The following is a 24,197-nucleotide window of genomic DNA, read 5'->3' as shown; positions in this document are numbered from 1 at the left end:
AATGTGCACTCTGTGAAGAAAAGCAGTTGGTTCAGGAATATTTGTTTGTTTGTTTATCTCACAAGACACAAGGAAGCTCCTCAGTCTTGAAGATGGACTTTGTTGTAGTTCCTCTTTACATTAGAAGTAACATTTCTTATCACTCCTTTATTGACAACCACACATTTCACAATTACATAAATAACCAGGGACCCATTGGAGGAAAAAACAGGTGACAGGGAACTGTTGGTAATTTATTCGTGATGAATATTTAAAAACTGGAAAATTTGCCCTCTCTTTTGTGACCATATGAAGCTAGCTATAAAATAAGAAAAGATCTTACCAATATTTAATATCAAAACCAGTTCTCTACTTTAAAACATGATTTTAGATGTGAATATTCTCCTGTATTTGTCAGCTGAACCAGCAAGTAATTACCTGGTCATTTTGATGAGTCATTGCACAATTACTATGCTATGAAATATGGAACCATTTTTGAAATAGCAATTAAAATTAAAACAAGACATTTTGAAGGTAATTAGCAGAGAGGGAATGGAACACATGCGTTTTGTAAAATACATAGTAATGGTACTTTTTCATTTAAGGCATCAATCAATTATATGTAATTCAGATTTTTGGAAGAAAGTAATTAGAAATGAGTAATATTATTTTACCATAACAACTAGACTGAGAAACTGTTTCTGGCTTTCACTATTACTTCCACCAAATGAAAAGACTTCCATAATTTTTGGATTAGTTTTACTGACCTCTACTGTAGCATATAGCATTAAGGGGTTATGACCCTTATGTTAAGCATATTAAGGAAAAGGGGAAAGATAACACTTTATTACTAGAGCTGAAATATAGGTTATTAGCTGGGGTGCTTGAAAAACAAAGAATTCCAAAATGGCATTAACAGGAAGCTCACAAAAAAAAGACACAGTTATGCCATAAACACATGGAATCTTGTTCAACTTTATTAACAATGAATAAGATACACATACACACAATAACATATACTCATTTGTTGATTCAATTAGCAAATATCAAAAGTGATGAATGAAGTTGGTGGTAAGTCTAAATTTTCAAAACTTTTCAAGAAGTTGTTTTATTAATAGGAAGTTTATGATGTGTATCTAAGAACTTTACCTCTGGGATTGTATTCACCATATAGATAATATTAGAGCAATTATTTTACATTAATTTCTCATATTTCCTAAGATTGACACATTGCCAGATCTTGACTAGACACTTTTCCTTGATCTTTTCCTTCAGTCCTTACAACTGTCCTGGTCTGAAGTTCAGGCATAGAGAAATTAAGATAACAGTTCTTGAGCAGCAGAATCCAATTCAAATCCAAATTTGCTTATTGCAAAGTAACCACTCAGACATTCTACTCTCTTTACTTTCTTGCTTCTCTTTTTCCAATGTAACATAATTGAACTAGTAATTAAAAAGTGGATAGTAGAAGAATATATGTTGAAAAGGGAAATATTCATTACATATTTTTAATGAAAAGATAAAGCTTTTAAAAATGTTTAGCTCGATCCAAACTTTGTTGCATACTTATTTTCCATACGTACTGATAACATATAAAAAGGTTACACCCCATATTCTAATAATGTTTATTTGTGAAAGTAAGATTATGATTGATGATCTTTTCTTTTCTTGTTTGGGGTTTTCTACATTTGTGAAAATTTTGACAATGGATATTTATGGTTTGCATTCAAATAATTAAAAACATGTTGAAAATAATAATAAAAGCAAAAACAAAGGGGAACAGAATGTTAGGAATTAGAAGATTATATTTATATATATATATATATACACACAAGCCCGCCCAGAAGAAAATGCTGAGAAATCTGTATTAAAACCTTTACTATCTTATTAGTAATAACACATAACTCATTGTCCTATTTAGACTATTTACATTACTGCCCAGAATTTCAGGTTTCTATTTTAATAATAAATCATATGAAAACTTGCCCATATGCTCTATATTTTATCTCCTTGTTATCCATCATCATCATATAATAATAATGTTGATTAATAATTGAGGGGCGGTCTGTTCATGCAGAAGACATTGACACTCCCCAGACACAAGAGTTGCTCCTTTTTCCCAGAGTTTCCATGGTTCATATTTTCCAAAAGTTTATGTTAACCAGGTAGGAAATATATTAGATATAGTGAGATAGAGACTTTTATTTTTATTTTTTCAAACTTGTCACCTTGAAAGAGAAAATGACTCTTTATTTTGTAACTCAGACAGGAGGCAAACAGCACATGGCATTGCTGACTGAACTGCAAAATCAAAATTGACAAATCCTGAAGGAGAAAAACTTACTATTGCAAAGTCAGGCATCCTTGTACACCTCCCTGGGGTCCTCCTGTTTCTGTTCAGCAGCCCCCCAAGGTCCACGTGACATTAGTCTGGTTTCTCAGACAAGCAAAAATGAGAGGATAATTTTATCATAAGGAAATAAGAGGGTTGGCATAGAAGACCAACCACTCTGGCTGTAATTATATGTGAAAGAAAGGTTGATGCTGAAACGGCATGGACTAAATAAAAAGAGAAAGAGTTGTGTTTCTATTTACCAACATTTTTCTTAAACATAATTTAAGAAATAATAACAACTACTCACTGATGACAAAAGTGTCCTAAAAATGTTACTTATACATTATATCACTGGTGGCAGTGAATTTCAGCACAAATCTTCTAGAAAGCATTTTGACAAGCTAACAAGAGTCAGAAACATATTCATACGTTTTGATATGTACAAAAAGCTATCCACACATACAAAGATACTAGTGTTAGGGTTGTATACTGAGAAAAATGGAGCATAGATTAAATATTATCCCCACCTAAAGGTGAAAATTCATTAATAAAGAGTATCTTTAAATGTTACGGTGAGTCAGGGTAGGGATTCACTTGCGAATCGGAATTTCTAAGATCCTATTTAGGTAATGGCTGAAGTGAAGTAGGCAGACCTTAATCTGTATTACCAGTGGCCTTATAGAAAGAAAACCACAGAGAGCAACCAGATCCTGGAAATCTGGTCCTTTGGAAGATCTGCTCTGAAAAATGGGTCAGAAAGAAGCAACATAAAATCATGAAGATGAATTGTGTATTGGTGGGGGAGTGGGGATGTTTATGTGTGTGCATGTGTGAGACAAGGAAACCTGAAACTGGATGAATGAGGGTTTTTAGAAATTACCTTTCTTCCATGACCTCACTATACTTTCTAAATTTGGTTTCAGTAGATAACTGTGTAGAGTGTTTTCCCTGTCTGCACATCTCTGCAGGAAGCACTGCTCTGCCCTATGGAGTTGAAAGCAAAGAAATAAGCAGCTCCTGGTCACTTAGGTAACCCACATTTATAGGCATACACTCTCTATTTCGTTTTTCCATTTATTCCTTAATAAAGTTATCTGTGGTTAAGAAATAGCTAAAGGGCATGGATGAGTTTATGACCTTTTGCTTATTAGTGAGGAGAGAAGATTTATTGGAAGAAAATGTACTCTAAGAATCCCCCAAATGTAGAGAGGGATAATAAGAACAACAACCAACATTTTTTAAAACAATATAAAGAGGGGAGAAATCTTAGAACTGTGTGCTTCAGAGGTTATGCATATTTTCAATCCAGTTTTCATTTTATGCACACTTTAATTATTAAATTTATTATAAAAAGTAACACACACTCTCAGAAAAGACTGCCAAATATTAACAAATTAGAAACTACTGATACATTGTATTTGCATCAAAAATTGTCTCTTGCCATCCTGAGTCTCTTAAACAGTGTTTCCTGCAATTCCAAGTAAGTAATAAAAACAGTTATCAGTTTCAACTGCTCATCAGAGCATTTCCTAGATTCTGTGCAATGGAAATAACAGAAAATTACATTAGAAGTTGAGGTGGTTATGCTGCTGTAACTGTGTAACTGTGATCCTTTACCTTCATTTCCAAATGTCTGTGTTTACCACAATATTCTCATTGTTTTCATTGAGTACCTTTAAATAAATGTTATAAATTTGAATTTTTGGAATTAGCTTATACTAAGAAAATATTCTTAAAAATCTTTTTTTTTTTTTTTTTTAATATGAGAGGTCAGTGAAAGATTTCATAAAAGTATTTATCCAACTAACAACACTAGCCAAGTGATATAGATGTTTTGGGAAAGTGTTTGTATTCTAGATCTTCTAATTTTAAATATAAAGTTGCTTTCCAGAAGTTGGTGCTAACAAGGTATGATAAGGTCTCCAAAAGAAATTTCACTAATAAAGCTTTAAAAATATTAGTTCGTTCAGCAAAAATTACTCGCTTTTTACCTGTGAAGAGGGCAATTGGTTGACAGCTTACAACTAATGACAGCATTTTTGGGATCCCCAAGGTCACACTCTTCTCAGCAGGACTCCAGCCAATGAATGAGACAAGGTGGTCTGAGACAAGACTTCTTTAATGGGATCTTTATTTAGCTCCCTACGAGTTGGTGGAGACTTTGTCTAATCTGCCCTATCCCGCTTCCTAGCCCTTTATCTTCCACAGGAATTATTCCTTCCCCAAACTTCTAGGTCTCTACATCTGCTTCTTAGAGACCACGAACTATCTCATTTAGATAAATATCTCATGGTTGGTTTCTATACTAGATTACCCTTTAGTCCAAAAGCTAAGTTGCTTAAAATACATTTTAATATGTAATTTTATTTCTTAGACTTTAGATTAGATTAATTAGAATTTGGAACAACTAGTCTGGCTGGAATCTCATCTTGGTCATAATTACATACCTTTAGTCAAATGGTTTCAGGAAGTAAATTCAACAATTTCTTAATGTTAGTTGAGTATACTTATGTGGTTGAGCCTTGTCCTTTCCAGTTCTCCAGGCTTTTTAAAATAGGACACAATTTTACATGTGAGTTACTTGCTTGACTCCTTTCGTTTTGTGGTTTCTACACTATGTTAAACTGAATGAGGTTAATTATGCCAAATTCCTTTTCCCTTCCCTATTGTTTATTGTTTAGATATAACCAAAACGACTACTTACATAGTGATTTACTCTCTACAGTATCCAAATTTCTAAGATCAAAGCCATATCTGTAATTATAAGCATAGGCATCTATTTCTTATGTGGGCTTTATTAATTTTCTCCTTTCTATTTGGTGAAACTTGGGTGCAAAACAACTTATTATGGATGTCCCATGAAGAAAACCCTCAATGAAATAAGTGAATTAAAATTTATGATTCTAAGCCAATTCACCTGTTGTCATGTAGTTATGCTCATAAACATTTTATTACTATCATTTGCAATTTGAAAAAAATGTTTTAAAGGCATAAGAAACATTACTGTTTCAGAGAAAAATATGATAGACTGTCAATAATCCACTAGTGTTTTTATTAATTCCTTATTTTTCATTCAGTAAGGGCAAAATCCAATAAGAGTTTCAACGTCTCTTTTGCTAAGTAGAATACTGAAAATATATATCCACATTGTTTGTTATGACATTAAAAGATTTTACTTTTTCCTGTCTGTCTGATGTAGTTATTTAGGTAGCAGGCAAAACACACTGTCCTTTCAGCAATTATGCAATTCCCTCCTGGTGCAGCAAATGCATTCTTTGTGTCTTTATTCTTAGGCTTATTATACTGAGTTAAGAGGATTAATCTACTGGTGGAACTCTATTATTCTCTACATTAGGTCAGAAAAAAAGATTAATTTTGTGAAGAAAAATTACAAGCCTATAGTAACAGTTGATACTTTTTTTCCTGTTGTTTTAATTAAGCTGTATTCTGGATTCTGAGCAATAAATATATTAATAATTGAATTAGTTTGGAGGTCAGAGTAAGCCCTGCTGTCTGATACTAACAAGGTATGTGACCTTACTCAAAATGTTTAACCAGACACATGCACAAATAGAAAAAAAGTGTATTTATGATTCACAAGTTCTACTCATTCATTTGATCATTTAAGAAATATTGCTCACCCACATGTATTAAAGGCTACTTTCAAAATTTTATATGCATATGTGACTTGACAGAATCAAGTTAACCTTTACCTCTTTCTACCAAATACTTGAATTTAGTACATGTATCTCCAGACACTCTTCCTTGTTGGTCTCCTTCTTCTTCATGCTTTCCACTTTTATCTATATGCTAATCAGATGTGTCTCCATGATTCATACCCCTCCTTTGAGCTCCAAATCTCTGTAGCCAACTTTCTATAGCACATTTTGCATCTTGCTTTACCACAAGTACATGATGGCAAATAAATATATTAGTGAATGAATTTTGTTTTCTGACATCACTGTTTCCACCTATATGTTTGATTCTAATAATGCCACCCACAAGAACCCAATTGTCCAACCTAATTCTGTGAATTATCCTGGACTCTTCTTTTTCTCAAACCTTCCATAGCCAATCGTTCAGTCATTTCTTCCAATTCCATCATTTCTTTAAACATCTTAAATTCTTCCTTTCCCCAAATTCTATTTATGTAGCATGCTATGAGGCCTCCAGGTTTTCTTTCTCTAATCCATTCTCCACACAGGCACCACCAAAATGTCTTTCTAAAAAGCATATTTGTCCATGTTTGCCTTATGACTAGAAATTTTGACAGGTTGCCAACAGTATGGCCTACAGTCTAAATTCTACATGTTTTTATAACTATCTCCTGTTTCCATATCTAGACTCTATGTTCTAGCCACACTAAACAACTTACAGTTTTCTGAAACTTGTTTCACAATTACACAGCTTAGGCTGGACCATCCACTTCAATTAACAATCTATCTTGAGTCCTTAGAAATTTCTACATATACTGTATTTCCCAGATTAACAATCCCTTAAGAAGTGTTCCCTGAATAACCTATAATTTTGTTTTCATTAATTATGCCCCTTTTCATTTTGCATAACAGCCATTTGTTCAAATCTCTTACACACATCTTAAGATGAGCAATAAACATGTCTTAATGTAGAGTTCTTGTAATATGATGGAAACAGCATAATCTGTGAAGATAGAAAGGCTTGCATTCCCTAGTTTGGCTTTTTTGATCTTGGGCTAGTTACTTAACCATCTTCAAAAATGAGATAACAATTCCTTAGTTATATGAGTCAAATGTAAGAAATATATACGTACACATACACATACACACATCCCTCAGAATAGTAATTACCATCTGAAATTTAATAGAAACTTAATAAATGACAGATACAATGACAATGATAATGATAATTTCAATATTTTTGATACTTAGCATAACTTCTGACAAATTGCAGGTGTTCCAATATATAATCAAGAGATTGAGTGAGTGATTGAGTTAAATGGAGGAATTAAATCAAGTTAGTGGTTGTAAACTATAGCTGTTCATCAGAGTCACCTGTAGAACAATTTTTTAAAAAAGACAGATGCCTGGCTCTAGACAATGACCTGTAATCAGAAACTCTGTATAGGGGTCAAGTCATATATATTTTTAAAAGTTAATGAGGTTTATTCATTATAGTACTGATTCCTTATGGTAGAATACCCTGGGGGGTGGTGGTGATGAAAATGTTACCTTTAAGGGTTGGGAGATAACAAATAAATTGAAAGAGTTATCAAGTCTCCCCCAATTCTGATATGTTTTCAAGGTATATTGTCTTCCTTCAGTCATGAGGTATGATGGCCTGGCATGAACTACCTCTTTTATTGATTTGATCCACTACCAGGTTGTTTTTTATTTCCCTGATTCTTATCTTGCCTTATCTGGATCAACTTAAAATTCTCAATCTCATGGGTCAGTTCAATGGTACAGGGACAATTCCAATGTAAAAGGGAAAGGAGAAAGTTGAATGCATCTAAAGATAAACCAAGACAAAGTGAAGGAATTTCTGAGAGAAAATTTAATTGGCATTTATAGAGAGATGAGGCATAGTGGAGACAATGATGTCCATATAAAACCACTTATGGAGTAGTAATTAGAGGAATTCAATGTGTCTAAAGTGAGTTGTTAAAAAAAAAGTAAGGGAAGCGGACTTGGCCCAGTGGATAGGGTGTCTGTCTACCACATGGGAGGTCCATGGTTCAAACCCGTGGCCTCCTTGACCCATGTGGAGCTGGCCCACGCACAGAGCTGATGTGCACAAGGAGTGCCACTGCCACACAGCGGTGTCCGCTGCATAGGGGAGCCCCATGTGCAAGGAGTGTGCCCCGTAAGGAGAGCTGCCCAGAGCAAAAGAAAGTGCAGCCTGCCCAGGAATGGCACTGCACACACTGAGAGCTGACGCAGCAGGATGACGCAACAAAAACAATAACAACAACAACAAGAACAACAAAAAGAAACATGGATTCCAGTGCCGCTGACAACAGAAGCAGACAAAAAGAACAGACAACTGGGGTGGGGGAGAAGGGGAAGGGGAGAGAGAGAAAAAAAGTAGGAGATCCAAGATGGTGATAGAGTAGGGAGATCTAAGATTGAGCTCTACCCACACGCATCTAGTAATCAGTCAGGATCTGTTTGAATCAACTGTTTAGGGGGCTCTGGAAGCCAGAAAAACACTGAACACCATCCATGGAAGAGTGGAAAAAGTAGACTGACAGTCTGCAATGAAGATTAGTGAGTAGAACCTTCTACCTTGTGGAGGCTGGTGTCCACGCCCCACTAGAATGGTGGGTCTCCTCAGAAGCCACTTACTGGCTGGAAACGGAAGCTCCCTTTTCCAAAAACAGAGGAGAGGAAGCAGCCTGGTACTGACTATGACTATTGATAAGCGAATTAGGTTAGCTGTATTAAAATTTTGAGCATGGCAAAAGTTTAAACCTGCCCAAGCCATAAAGAAGCCAGCAGCCTTTGCTTTAACTCTGCCTCTGGCAGTAGTGCAAGTGGGGTTGATTGAAAAACACACTAGATTCCAGGGATGGTGGGGATCAGGTTCAGCACACCCAGGCTGGAATGTTACTGGTGGCCACTGCTTGGGCTTCTGCAGAACTGGCAGGAGTAGAAGTAGGGTACATTTTTATCACTTTCTCAGGGCAGAGTGGGCAGATTCACCCTGCCCATCTCAGAGGGTCACAGCAGCCCTGGCTCCAACTCCACCCCGGCAGGAGAGGGAAGTTGGACACAGTCTGGACACTCTTGGGGCAGGGTAGGCATATTCGGCCTGCCCACCTCAGAGGGCCCAGTACAGGTGGTGGCAGTTGATTAGTGAATTCATATCCCAGGGTCTTGGAGTTGTGCAACAGTTATCCTAGCAGGCTGGCAACCTCATTCTCACTTACTCCCCAGACAGAGGCAAAGTCAGCTGAGAATTATAGGCACAAGCAACACCTTAGGGTAGTGGGGAACAGCTGGATGAAGGGCACGATCTGCTGGGTACTTCAGGAAAGTAAAGGTTTTAGAACTCATCAAAGAGAAATTTCTGGTCTCCTCCCCACAGCAAACTGAAATCTATCTACATTCCCTTTGTGGGTCCCTGGGCCTGTTTTGACTAGGAAATATAATCTGAGAAGGTTGTCTCTGGAGGGACACTCCTACCGAAATTAACTATCCAGTTGCTAGTAGCTAGAAAAATGTAAGCAGTACTAAAAATATATAAAGACAAAAAAGAAACACAGAGAAAAGATTGGCATTCCTGGAGGAGGAACAGGGGAAAGGAACTTTTCTCCTGTGGAAGAATTAAGTGCACAAATACCATATTTGTACTTATGATGTGTGGAAGTTTGATGTTATTTTATGAGCCCCAAAAAGAGAAATATTATGTTTTAAAATTAATCTATTTCTCTGTGCGTGATATCTTTAGATTGCTTTAAATTAAGCTGAGGTGACTTTGACAATATTACTTGATAAGGTTGCTGTAGGGCTTTTTGTTGGACTGTTAGTGAAGTATGTCTCATGTTGAGTCCCTGCCTTCTTAGTGGGTCTGACAAAAACAACCTTACCCAGACAGACAGAAACAAGAAGAACCATTTTTGATCTTGCTGTGTAATGAGGCTCAAGAGCTGAGGTCCTGAGAGTGGTGAGCCATTTGCTGCTGGCTTACAGTTGAAATTGGGAATAAAGCAGAACAGCCAAGACTGACATGAGAGGCTGAGAAGAGAGAGAACTGCTAGGAGAGAGAACTACAGGATTGCTTAAGCATGAAGTCCCAAGAGGCTTGGGCCCAAAGAGCAGCTCAAGGCAAGATGGTACAGCCTGGAGAGGAAGGCCAAAACTTCAGCAGAGATTATCTGCCCTCTTGCTTGGTGAGAAAGTACTTCTTATGGTGCCGTGATTTGGACTTTTCATAGCCTTGGAATTGTAAGTTTTTGCCCCAAATAAATACCTTTTTAAAAAGACCAACAGATTTCTGATACTTTGCATCAGCATCTTTTTGGCAAATTAAAATACTATATGTTCAGAGGAAAAATCAGATGACTAAGAGCTGAAAAAATCTGGTTTGTTAAGTACAAACTATTATAAAATTTCAAAATAAATTGACTTGTGAAAGAGGAGCTTCAGCAAAAAGCCAACCAATTGGAAAACTATAGGCTAAAGAGAGAATCTGAGACCAATATAAATATCAGGAAAATTAGATTGTAAGACACCAGCAAAAAATTGTAAGGCATACTGAGAAACAGGAAGATATGACCCAGTCAAAGGACCAAATTAAACCTCCAGATGAAATACAGGATTTTAGACAACTAATCACAGATGTCCAAACAAATTTCCTTAATAAATTCTGTGAGATGGAAAAAGAAATTAAGGATGTTAAGAAGACACTGAGTGAATACAAAGAAGAATTTGAAAGCATGCAAAGAAAAATAACAGATCTTATGGGAATGAAAGGCACAATAAATGAAATTAAAATTACACTGGAGACATAACAGCAGCTTTGAAGAGAGAGAAGAAAGAATAAGTGAGTTAGGAGATTGGGCTTCCAAAATTGAACAGACAGAAGATCAGATAGAGGAAAAAAAAAAGGAAAAATTGGCTAAGTTCTCAGGGAACTGAATAACAGACAGTATGAAGCACACAAACATATATATCACAGGTGTCCCAGAAAGAGAAGAGAAGGGAATAGGAGCAGAAAGAATTTTTGAGGAAATATTGATTGAAAATTTCCCAACTCTTTTGAAAGATGCAGATATACATGTCCAAGAAGCACAACTATTCTAATTCAAATAATATGAATATTCTTATTCTGAGACATATACTAATCAAAATGCCAAATGCAAAAAAGAATTCTGAAAGCATCAAGAGAAAAGCAATTCATCACATACAAGGAATACCCAATAAGACTAAGTGCTGATTTCTCATCAGAAACTGTGGAGGCAAGAAGGAAGTGTTATGATATATTTAAGATACTGGAAAAGAAAAATTGCTGGCCAAGAATTCTATATATCACTGTACATACAGGAAAACATCTATCACAGTGCCCCAATATACGAGACAGATACTGGCAAAACTGAGGGAGAAACAGATGTCTCTAAAATAATACATGGAGGTAACTCTTAGGCATTCTATAGCACTAGGCTAAGCTGCAATTTCAAGAGCAAAGGCTCATAGCATAATTGTCAATATCAAGGCCCATCGATGGACCATCCTTCTTCATTAGTCTTTGTCCTGCACTTGGGGGATTGTTACTATTCCATTAGTGAATGAGGCAGTTTCCCAGGACGTAAATTCAATATTCTTTCAGTTATTATGTGAGCCTCCATCCACTGTGACAATGCCCCATGAATACCTGAACACATTTGTATGCCTTATATGTATTTCCAGGTGAACTTCCTCCCATGTATTCCCAATCACTGACACCCCACACCAATGATCCTCCCCTGCCACAGTTGTAACCCTACTGTGGTCCAAAACTTTAAAAAAAAATGAAGCCAAGAATATTGCCAAATACAATTAATAGGAAAATGAAATAATAATGATAGGTTTAAATATAAGAAATAAAATACATAATAATTTAGAAAAGCTAAAACTAAAATAAAATTTAAAAATTGGGATATAAAAATAATGGAAAATATTTTAAAATTTTCTTTTGATGTTTTGTCTTTCATCTCTGTATTATCTGTTGTCCTGTATGTACAGTGACATTTTCTTCCATTTCTTCCCCAGTGTCTTACTTTTTTCATTTTGTCTTTAAAGAAGTTTTAGGTCACAGTAAAGTCATATACAGAACACAGGGGCCTCCTATACACCCAACATCCTCCCCCTCTCTCCCTTCCCATACCAATAACATTTTTATATGTGGATGATACATTTGTTAAAACTGAAGTACAAATATTGAAACATAGCCACTGACCATGGTCAATGGTTTACATTATGGTCTAACTCTAGACCATACACTTTTATAAATGTTTGATGAAATTCAACATGACCTGTATCCATCACTGTAAGATCATGCAGACCCCTTCCATTTCCCCCTAAATACCCTCTCTTCCAACTACTATATTCCTTCCCACCCCCCCTCCTTCAGGGCCCATGGTGACCATCAGGCTTCACTTCTTGAGGGATAAGATTCATAGATACTTGCAACAACACTGAGGGCTTGACACATTGGTCTGTCCTTTCTTATTAGGAACTGCCCAATGCTCTTGAGAGACATCCATCCCACTGTTTGAGAACATATCTGGCCTCCCCAGGATGGGAGTCCAACTCCTTTTGGCTCATTATGTGGGTCTCTACCTACTGACACAACATACTCTGACACAATTATCACTTGCACATTCTCTAGAAGACTGCCCCAGATGCTCCTTGTTCCAAATGTTCCCCCACCCAGCTCCTTAAACCAGTATACCTTCCTTGTCATATTGTCAAAAGAGCTTTCCCAACATTGTAGTTTCAAATGCATACCTGCCAATCCCCACTGTTCACCTGCTCCCTCCCCCAACCCTCCCCCAGTTCCATGGATCATCCAACCCACCCTTCCTACCCTAACTCCCTGTAAAACTTGCACCACATAACCCAACAGTATCACTACACCCTTCACTGCATAACTACTCACATCTACCATATCATAGATTCCACCTATATGAGCATTGGTTCACAACCTTCTTATTCCTTTCTATTTCCTGTAAACCTATCTTCCAGACTCTAGCTCTCTGAGTCTGCTTGATTGGCTTAATTCATATCAGTGAGGTCATGTAATATTTGTCCTTTAATACAAAGGACACTCAACATAAGGTCCTCAAGATTGATCCACTTTATCCCATGTGTTAGTACTGTATTCCTTCTTATAGCTGAGTAATATTCTATTGTATGTATGCCTCCACGTTGCTCAAAGGTGACCCCTCTCTAAGTCAAACTCAGCATGTAAATGCAATTTCCTTTCCCCCAGCATGGGAAACAAATCCCAGGGATATGGACATTTTCCTAAAAACTCACAACCTACACTGACCCAAAAAGAAAGAGAAGACCTCAAAAAAAACAACACCATAAAAAGATTGAATCAGTCATCAAAAGCTTTCCAATAAAGAAAATCCTAGGGTGGGATGGCTTCACAGGTGATTTCTATCAAACATTCAAAGATGATTTAATGCCAAACCTGATCACTCTTCCAAAAAAATGAATAGAAGAGAAAGCTAACAAACACGTTTTCATGAAGTCAATGTTACCCTAATACCAAAGCCAGATAAAGATACTATGAAAAAGGAAAATTACGGGCCAATTTCTCTAATTATTATAGATGCAAATTCCTCAACAAAATACTTGCTAATTGAATCCAACAGCACATTTAAAGAATAATAAACCATGATCAATTGAGTTTTACCCCAGGTATCAAAGGGCAGTCAACATAAGAAAGTCTAGCAGTGAAAAATATCACATTAATAAATCAAAGGAGAAAAATCATGTGGTTATCTCAACTGATGCAGAAAAGGTATTAAAAAAAATACAGCATGCCTTCTTGCTAAAAACTCCCTGAAACATAGGAATAAAAGCAAATTTTCTCAAGATGATAAAGGGCATATATGAAAAACTCACAGTTAACATTGTTCTCAATGGTGAAAGACTGAAAGCTTTCCCACTGAGATTAGAAAAATGACAAGGATGCTCATTGTCACTACTATTATTTAAAATTTTGCTAGAAGTTCTAGTTAGAGCAAGTAGGCAAAAAATAATAATAAAGAAAAGGCATCCAAAAGGAAAGGAAGAAATACATTTTTTGCTATTTGGAGATGATAAGATCCTATATCTAGAATGCCCCCCCCCAAAAAAAAAACAACACAGCAAAGTGGAGAATACAAGATTAATACTCAAAAACCAGTAATGTTTCTATAGGCTAATAATGAGCAATCTGAAGAGTAAAGCAGGAAAAATTTGATTTGCAATAGTGACTAAAGAAATTATTTAGCTATAAGCTTAATCAAGGACATAAATGACCTTGCAAAATATTTGCTAAAGTAAATCAAAGATGACCTAACTAAATGGAAAGATATTCCATGTTCATGGATTGAAAGACTAAATATAATTAAGACGTAAATTCTACTCAGTTTGATTTACAGATTTAACAATCCCAATAGAAATTACAATAAATTTTTTTAAAAATGGAAAAACCAATTGTCAAATTTATTTGTGAAGGTAAGGGGTTCTGAAGAAATGAAAACATCTTGAAAAGGTAGAACAAAGTTGAAGGACTCATTCTACCTGGCATATTAGTATACAGAATGTATATTAATATACAGAATGTATTTTGCCTGTAGATGAGGATTGTGGTAATAATATAAACATAGGAATATTCCTCTCTTACAAGGTATTAAGAATGTAGTGAAACATGGGAAAAATATTACTAATGTATTTACAGGTTTTAGATAACAACAATTCATAATGTCTTTATAGGAAAAGTAAAGAAGATGTTATATGAATACTAAAAATAAAAAAGAACATGGGGTTTGGTTTTGTGCGATATGAATATGATTAAGCATTTTTCCTCTCTCTTTTTTTTAATTAATAAGGAGACCTTGACTATGCCATTTAGCTCATATGGGTTCATCTGTGTATCCTTCTGAACAATCAAGGAACAACTGAGCTGCTTGTTGGAACTAGATGAGATAAAATTGCCTGGACAGAAATTTTCACGAACAATACTTCCATAACTTGTTTTTTTTTAAAGATTTATTTTTATTTCTTTCTCTCCCCTTCCCACCCCCCCCCCCCCCCCGTTGTCTGTTCTCTGTGTCCATTTTGCTGTGTGTTCTTCTTTGTCCACTTCTGTTGTCAGCAGCATGGGAATCTGTGTCTCTTTTTGTTGTGTCATCTTGCTGTATTAGTTCTCCATGTGTGCGATGCCATTCCTGGGCAGGCTGAACTTTCTTTCACGCTGGGCAGTTCTCCTAACAGGGCTTTCCTTATGGGGCTCCCCTATGCGGGGGACACCCCTGTGTGGCATGGCTCTCCTTGCGCGCATCAGCACTGTGCATGGGCCAGCTACACATGGGTCAAGGAGGCCTGGGGTTTGAACCGCGGACCTCCCATGTGGTAGACGGATGCCCTAACCACTGGGCCAAGTCCACTTCCCTCCATAACTTGTTGAGCTACCTTTTATTTATTTTATTTTTGAATTTGAAATAAGATTTGAATAAAAATAAAATAAAATAAATAAAAGCATATTAAAAACTGCATGTTAAAAAACATCATGGTCCTGGCATAAAAATAGATAGAATGACCAATGGAATTGAATTGTTAGTTTAGAAATAGACCCTCGCATCTATGGTCAATGTTTTTTCATAAAACTGGCAAGTCCACCCAGCTGGATCTGAACAGTCTATTCAACAAATGGTGCTGGGACCACTGGATACCTATATCCAAAAGAAAGAAAGAGGATCCCTATCTCACAGCTTTATAAAAATTTACTCAAAATGGATCAAATAGATCAAAATATATATGAAAACTAGAACCAAAAAACTCCTAGAAGGAAATGTGGGGAAACTTCTTCAAGATTTTGTGGAAGTAGGTGGTTTCTTAAAATTTTCACCCAAAGCATGAGCATTGGTATAAAAATAGATAAATGGGATCTCCAGAAATTAAATACTTTTGTGCTTCCAATTACATTGTCAAGAAGGTTAAAAGGCAACCTATTCAATGGAAGAAGGTTTTTGGAAACCATAAATTGGGTAAGAGTTTGATTTCAATCATATATAAAAGAAATCAGTCAACTAAATAAAAAGAGACAAGGAATACAATTTAAAAATAGGAAAAGACTTGAATAGAGATTTTTTTTTCCCAAAGAGGAAACACAAATGACTAAAAAGTGCATGAAAATATGATCAATGTCACTTCTTAGGGAAATGCAAATCAAAATTAAAATATTCTTTTACACTTTATAGAATGGCCACTATTTTAAAAAACAAAACAAAACAAAACAAAACCAAAAACAAGTGTTGGAAAGGATGTGGAGAAATAGGAACATTCTGTCACTGTTGGTGGGAATGTAGAATGGCGCAGCCTGAAATATAGTTTGGTTGTTTCTTAGGAAGCTAAATACAAAACTGTAATTTGACCCAGGAATCCACTACTAGGAATATATTCAGAAGAACTGAAAGCAGGGATGCGAACTGACATTTGTACCCCCATGGTCATGGCAGCATTATTCACAATTACTAAAAGAGGGAAACAACTCAAGAGTTCATCATCCAATGAAAGTATAAACAAAATGTATTATATACAAACGATGGAATATTATTCAGCTGTAGGAAGAAATGAAGTTGGGATGCATGTAACAACATGCATAAACCTTGAGGACATTATGCTGAGTGAAATGAGCCAGACACAAAAGGACAAATATTGTATGGTGTCACTAATATGGTAAGAATCCAATGAATAAGGTCATGGAGTTAAAACACAAAGTGTAAGTTACTAGGAGATTGAATGAGGGTTAAGAAGGGGGAGCTAGTGGGGTGGGGTGGTGGGGGCTATACAGGAAACTCTTATTTTTTTAATCACTCCATGTGCTTTATTAAATATTTTTAAAAATAATTTCATAGTCATATAAAAGTTGCAAAGTAGTCCTGAGAGTTCCTATACAACTTCCTCCCACTTCCCCCTAATGTTAACATCCTACATAATTGTGGTATATTTGTCAGATAAGAGACTTACTTTTGTTCAGTATTAATAAGTATGCTCCAAATTTCATTCACTTTTAACTAGTTTTTTACTTCTAACCTGTTCTTCCTCCAGAATCCAACCTAGGACACCACATGAATTTGGTTTCCATGAATTTGTTGCAGGAATATCGTGTGACCTCACAGAATAATGTCATGGTCACTCTTAATGCAATGCTTACATCAAAACAATTATTGAAGTACATCACTCATACATAAACATACATAAATAATAAGTGTATAATAGTTGTGAACTTACAGAACAAAAATATATAACATCAAACAAACTTACATAACATTTCATCTTACCACCAATAACTTGCATTGGGTTTAAACATTTTTACTAATAATTAAAGAGCATTGTCAAAAATATTACTACTAAAGTATTTTTCCTCTAACCAATCCAATATAAAACCAATTTATATCATTTATATATGAACATACATAAATAATTAAGTATATAGCAAAAGTTATGAACTTAAAAGCAAACATGCATAGCATCATACAGGGGTCCCATAATCAACCCTTCACCAACACCTTGCATTTTCATGAGATGTTTGTTACAAATTATGAACAAAATATTGTCAAAATCTTACTACTAATCATAGTCCTTATCTTATATTTGGTGTGTTTTTTCCACAATCCATTCTATTATTATTTTTATATATATTTTTTATGACAGAAGTTGTAAACTTATAAAACAATCATGCACATGTGCAGAATTCCCAAACAACACCCCTCCATCAACACATCACAATGTGGTGTGTCATTTGCTACAGATAAAATAATATCATCTGATTGTTACCATGTCCATAGTGTACTTTGGTTCACATTTTCCATACTGCTTCAGTATCAACACGGTACATCTTTTGCATAGATGCAAGAATATTATATTATTACTACTAAGCACAGTCCATAGGCCACTCCAGCTGTATTTTTTCCATGCTTCTCTACATTCCCAACACCCTGCAGTGGTGACATACCTTTGTTCTAGCTAACAAAGGACGCTCTTGCATCTGTACCATCAACCACAATTCTCATCCAACTCTTGGTTTACTGTGCTATCCACTTCCTAGATTATTCTCTAGCATTCTGTTAATTGGCATTTATATAACTAGACTACAATTTTCAGTCTTATCCCCATTTATAAACTAGCTGTTACTCACTGTGTGTTACCATCCACTCCATACATTTCCATACCTTTACAGTAAAGCTAATTAAAACTTCTACATACATTAAACATCAGTAGTCCACTCAGTCCTTCTCTTATCTCCTTTAAGAATCCACCATCTACCACCAGGCCTTGAAGATATTTTCCTACAATTTCTTCTAGAAGTTTTAAGGTTCTTGCTTTTATTTTTAGTTTTTTGATCTATTTTGAGCTAATTTTTGGATAAGGTGTGAGATAAGGGTCCTCTTTCCTTCATTCAGCTATGGATGTCCAATTCTTTCACCACCTTTTGTTGAATGGATTGTTCTGCCCAAGCTGTGTGACTTTGACAGACTGGTCAAAAAATCACTTGACCATACCTGTGAGGGTTTGTTTCTGAACCATAAATTTGGTTCCATTGGTCTGTTGCATCTGTCTTTAAGCTAGTACCATGCTCTTTTTACCATTATAGGTAGGTACTATGATTTAAAATCTGGAGATGAGGGTTCACTTTTCCTTTTTATGATGTTTCTGGCTATTCAGGACTCCTTACCCTTCCAAATAAATTTAATGATCATGTTTTCAATTTTTTCTTTAATGCTGATAGAATTTTTATTGGGATTGCTTTAAATCTGTATATCAATTTGAGTAGAATTTGCATCTTGATGATAGTCTTTTAATCCATGAGCATGGAATGTTCTTCCATTTTTTTTTTTTAAGATTGATTTTTATTTATTTCTCTCTCCTTCACCCCCCCTACCCCTGTTGTCTGTTCTCTGTGTCTATTTGCTGCATCTTCTTTGTCTGCTTCTGTTGTTGTCAGTGGCATGGGAATCTGTGTCTCTTTTTGTTGAGTCATCTTGTTCTGTCAGCTCTCTGTGTGTGCGGCGCCATTCCTGGGCAGGCAGCACTTTCTTTCGCGCTGGGTGGCTCTCCTTATGGGGCACACTCCTTGCGTATGGGGCTCCCCTATGCGGGGGACATCCCTGCATGGCAGGGCACTCCTTGCATGCATCAGCACTGTGCATGGGCCAGCTCCATATGGATCAAGGAGGCCCAGGGTTTGAACCGCAGACCTCCCATGTGGTAGACAGATGCCCTAACCACTGGGCCAAGTCCGCTGCCTGTTCTTCCATTTTTTTTTAGGGCTTTTTTCATTTGTTTTAACATTGAGTTGCAGTTTTCGGAATACAAGTGTTTAACATCATTGGTTAAGTTTATTCCTGACTATTTGAGTTTTATCTGTCATATTTTATTTTCACCACTTTTTTGACACTTTTAGTTGCTTTTATTGATATAAATTAATTTCTAGACTCTCTTCCAGGCCCCTCTCCCCTGTCTTTTCTTTTCAGGCTCTAGCACACCCTTCAGTATTTCCTGAAAATCTGGTCTCTTGCTTAGAAATTCTCTCAGTTTCTGTTTATCTGTGAATATTCTATTTTCATCCTCATTTTTGAAAGACAGTCTTGCTGGATATAAGATTCTTGGCTGGAAGTTTTTCTCTTGTATTATATTAAATATATCAGACCACTCTTTTCTTGCCTCCATGGTTTCTGGTGAGAAATCAGCACTTAATCTTATTGGATATTCCTTATATGTTTTTCATTACTTTTCTCTTGCTGTTCTCAGAATTCTCTCTTTGTCTTTGGCATTTGACATTATGATTAGTATGTCTATTTGGATTTTTTCAGATGGGAGTTTGTTGTGCTTCTTGGACATGGATATCTATGTCCATCAATAGGGTTGGGAAATTTTGTAACATTTCTTTAAATATTCCTCCTGCCCCTTTTCCCTTCTCTTCTCCTTTCAGGACACCCATGGCATGTATGTTTGCACACCTTTTGCTGTTGTTTAGTTCCCGGAGAACTTGTTCAAATTTTTTCCATTCTTTTCTTCATCTGTTCTTTGTATGTTCACTTTCAGAGGTCATTTCTTCAAACTCACTAATCTTTTCATCTGCCTCCTCAAATCGACTATTATATGATTCCAATGTTTTTTTAAATGTCATTTATTGCAACTTTTATTCCTGTAAGATCTGCTATTTTTCTATGTATGCTTTCAAATTCCTCTTTGTGCTTATCCAATGTCTTCTTACTATTCTTAATCTCTTTAGTCGTCTCATTGAATTTATTAAGGAGATTTGTTTGAATATCTATGATTAGTTGTCTCAATTCCTCTATGTCATCTGGAGGCTTAAATTCTTCCTTTAACTGGGCCATAGCTTCCTGTTTCTTGGTGTGGATTGTAATTTTTTGTCGATGTCTTCACATCTGGCTTACTAGAGTTTTTATTCTTGGTGCAGTTTCTCTCTTTAGTTTACATCTTCCTATCCTTTCTCCCTTGCTGGTTGTGCAGTAGGATCCAAGCATGTAGTTGGTGCTGTAAGCTGTGGAAGCTCAAGCTGCCCTCATTGCACCAGGAACCAGTGAAGTTTCTTCCAACTTTCCAACTTTGCCAGGGGTAGGGACAGAGTCACAGCTATGTGGAATAATATATGTGCAGGCCTAGACTGTAGTTGCCCAGAGAGACTGATGAAGTGTCACATCCCTTTGTCCCCTGCCTGGGGTGGGAATGGAGCTGCAGGTGTGGGCAGCAATCTATGCAGTGTGGGTCCAAGATGACTGCGGTTGCCCTGGTAGACTTTTCATTTTCAGTCTATGCCAGCCAAAGTTACCTGCAGTTACCTGTATAGGCCGGTGCAGGCCTCAGCCTTCTCCCTGCCAGAGGCAGGGTTGAAGCCTACGCTAGGGCTGCAGGCTGATCTGCATGAAAGAAACTGGTTCCTGCAGACACTGAGAGTTTCAGTCAGCCCAGCTTCCCCTCAGGCTGGGGGTGGAGTCAAAATGGCCATTACTGGCCTCTTTCTGACTTGGGCTGGTCACACCCCAGCTGTTATGAGGGTTATATCTTAGCCAGTCAAGTGTACTAATCAACAGCCGAAATCGGCAGCCAACCATCTCCTCCTCCCCCATTTCAGAGAAATGGGGCCTCCAACTCCAGCCACAGAATGGCCCCTGGAGTGGCTTGCGCCACCAGTGTAGGATAGTCACCAGCCTCAGCAGCTTGGCTGGTAATTTCCCGAGAGGCTGGTGCAGGTTCCCTCAGCTTCCTCCCTCCTGGAGGTGGCACTGGGGCCTAGGCTGGAGCTACAAAATGCAAAATGCTTCAGCTGGTTCCAGAGAGCTCTAGGTGTTTGCTAATTGCCCTGTAGCAGGAGTTGACTCTAGGAGCACCTTACTCTGCCTCTGTCTTGCTAGGTGTCACCTTATTTTTTTAATGTACCATTGCTTTATGATGTATATATCTTCAAAAAAATACAATTTACAAAAATGATGGGGTGTGGGGATGGGGAGTGGGTTATATGGATCCTCTTATGTTTTTTAATGTAACATTCTTTGTGATCTATTAACTTTAATAAAAAAAAGAGTTAAAAAAAGAAGGGGGAGTTGATGCTTAAAGTCTGTAGAATTTTTAATAAGGTTGATTGTAAAAGTTTGGAAATGAATAAAAGTGATGGTAACACATTACAGTGACTATATTTAACTCACTGATTTATAGATGTGATAGAGGTTGAAAGGATAGTCTTAGTGAACCAACGGGTGCTGATGCAAAATACCAGAAATTAGTTGGTTTTTATAAAGGGTATTTATTTGGGGTAGGAGCTTCCAGATACCAGGCTATAAGGCATAAGTTACTTCCCGCACCAAAGTCTATTTACATATGTTGGAGCAAGATGGCTCCTGATGTCTATGAAGGTTCAGGTTTCCTGGGTTCTCCCCATCCAGGGTCTTGCTTCTCTCTCCTCCATGTGCTTACTTCCTGGGGCTGCATCTTAAGGCTCAGCATCAAACTCCTACATCAAATCTCTAACATCAAAAACCCCTAACTTTGTTCTTTGCTATGCCTTTTATCTGTGAGTCCCCACCCATCAGTTGTGACACCCTACTGTCACAAGAGTTTTACATAATTACTTAATCAAGTAAACCTATGAATCCAATATAATCTAATATGCCCAGAGAAGACGAGTTTACAAACATTATATAATATTTCTTTTTGGTATTCATCAATAATATCAAACTGCTACAGGTTATAATTGTCAATAGAATGAAAGCTAGAGGATAAAGGTGGAACTGTATAATTTAGTGAATTTTGTGGTGAGTGAGAAATGTGGTTAATAGTACAAATATAAGAATATTCTTTCTTGAAACAAAGGAAAATGTATGTCACTCTTACAAGGTGCTAACAATAAGGAAATATACAGGAAAAATATAACTAATGAAACGTATAGACAATAAACTATAATATTGGGAAACGGACTTTGGCCCAGTGGTTAGGGCGTCCATCTACCACATGGGAGGCCGGCAGTTCAAGCCCCGGGCCTCCTTGACCCGTGTGGAGCTGGCCCATGCGCAGTGCTGATGCGCGCAAGGAGTGCCGTGCCACACAGGGGTGTCCCCCGCGTAGGGGAGCCCCACACGCAAGGAGTGCACCCATAAGGAGAGCCGCCCAGCGCGAAGGAGGGAGCAGCCTGCCGAGGAATGGTGCCGCCCACACTTCCCGTGCCGCTGACGACGACAGAAGCGGACAAAGAAACAAGACGCAGCAAAAAGACACAGAAAACAGACAACCGGGGGAGGGGAGGGGAATTAAATAAATAAAAAAATAAATCTTTAAAAAATAAAAATAAAAATAAAAAATAAACTATAATATTATATTGTTTTTCATCAAGGGACTATATTGTTTTAATATTCTTTCATCACCTGTGACAAAAGTAACACACTGGTACAAAGTGTCAACAATAGAGGGGTATATGAGAAAGTTGTATTTTTTGCATGAGTTTTCTGTAAACATACACCTTTTCTAATTAAAAGCAATAAAAACATAGGGCTGTACAACACAGAGAATACTGTTGTGGATGATAACCTTGGTTAAGAATACAAATATAAGAATGTTTTTTCATAAACGAGAACAATTTTATGTTATTATTTCATGGAGTTAATAATAGAGTGGTAGATGGGAAAAATGCAAATAATGCAAATTATGGACTGTAGGTAAAAGTAATATTTTAAGTCTTTCATTAACTGTAACAAAATTACCACTCCAATGGTAAATGTCAATACAAAGTGGGTATAAGGGATATGAGTTTTTTCTCTTTGGGGTAATTAATTAATATATGCTGTTTGGAAATACTTTGTGATGATGAATGCACAACCCTGAGACCCATTGACTGTACACTCTGGATAGATTTATGGTGTGTAGTATTTTAATAGTACTACTTAATAAAAATTAGAAGGAAACAGACAAGAAAGTAGACAAAATGTTGAAAACATGCTTTTATTCATTTTAGACTTTTTTTTTACTTGTTAGGACTAGTTTTGATAAGGTCCTACTTCTAAATACATATATATATATATATATATATATATCAATATATATATATATTTCAATTTGTTTCTGTTCTCCCCAAATCTGTCCACAAGTGATATGTGAATTGCTATAGCAGTAGTGTTTCTGGATCTAGTTCTGTTTAAATCAAGTTGTACAAAGCTTTCATTTAAAAAGTTAGTAAGAACCACCACACCATGGAGCCTAGAGTGATTACAACTGAAAATGGGAGGATTGCATCCAGCATCCAGGTGGAATCTGACCCTCCTCTTGACATAGAGGTGCAATGGACACAACCAATCCAATGTCCACATAGAAGAGGTGGCATTGGAATGGGAAAAGTGGACATAGTGGACGAAGGGTATGGGGAAAGGCAGGAAGAGATGAGAGGTGGAGGCATCTTTGGGACATGGAGCTGCCCTGGATGGTACTTCAGAGGCAATCACCGGACATTGTAAATCCTCACAGGGCCCACTGGATGGAATGGAGGAGAGTATGGGCTATGATGTGAACCAATGTATATGAGGTGCAGAGGTGCCCAAAGATGTACTTACAAAATCCAATGGATGTGTCATGATGATGGGAACGAGTGTTGTTGGGGGGGGGAGAGGGGGGGTGGGGGGATGGGGTTGAATGGG

Source organism: Dasypus novemcinctus, chromosome 4 (assembly GCF_030445035.2).
Source record: "Dasypus novemcinctus isolate mDasNov1 chromosome 4, mDasNov1.1.hap2, whole genome shotgun sequence".
NCBI classification, from domain to species: domain Eukaryota; kingdom Metazoa; phylum Chordata; class Mammalia; order Cingulata; family Dasypodidae; genus Dasypus; species Dasypus novemcinctus.
This window is presented reverse-complemented; position numbering follows the sequence as displayed.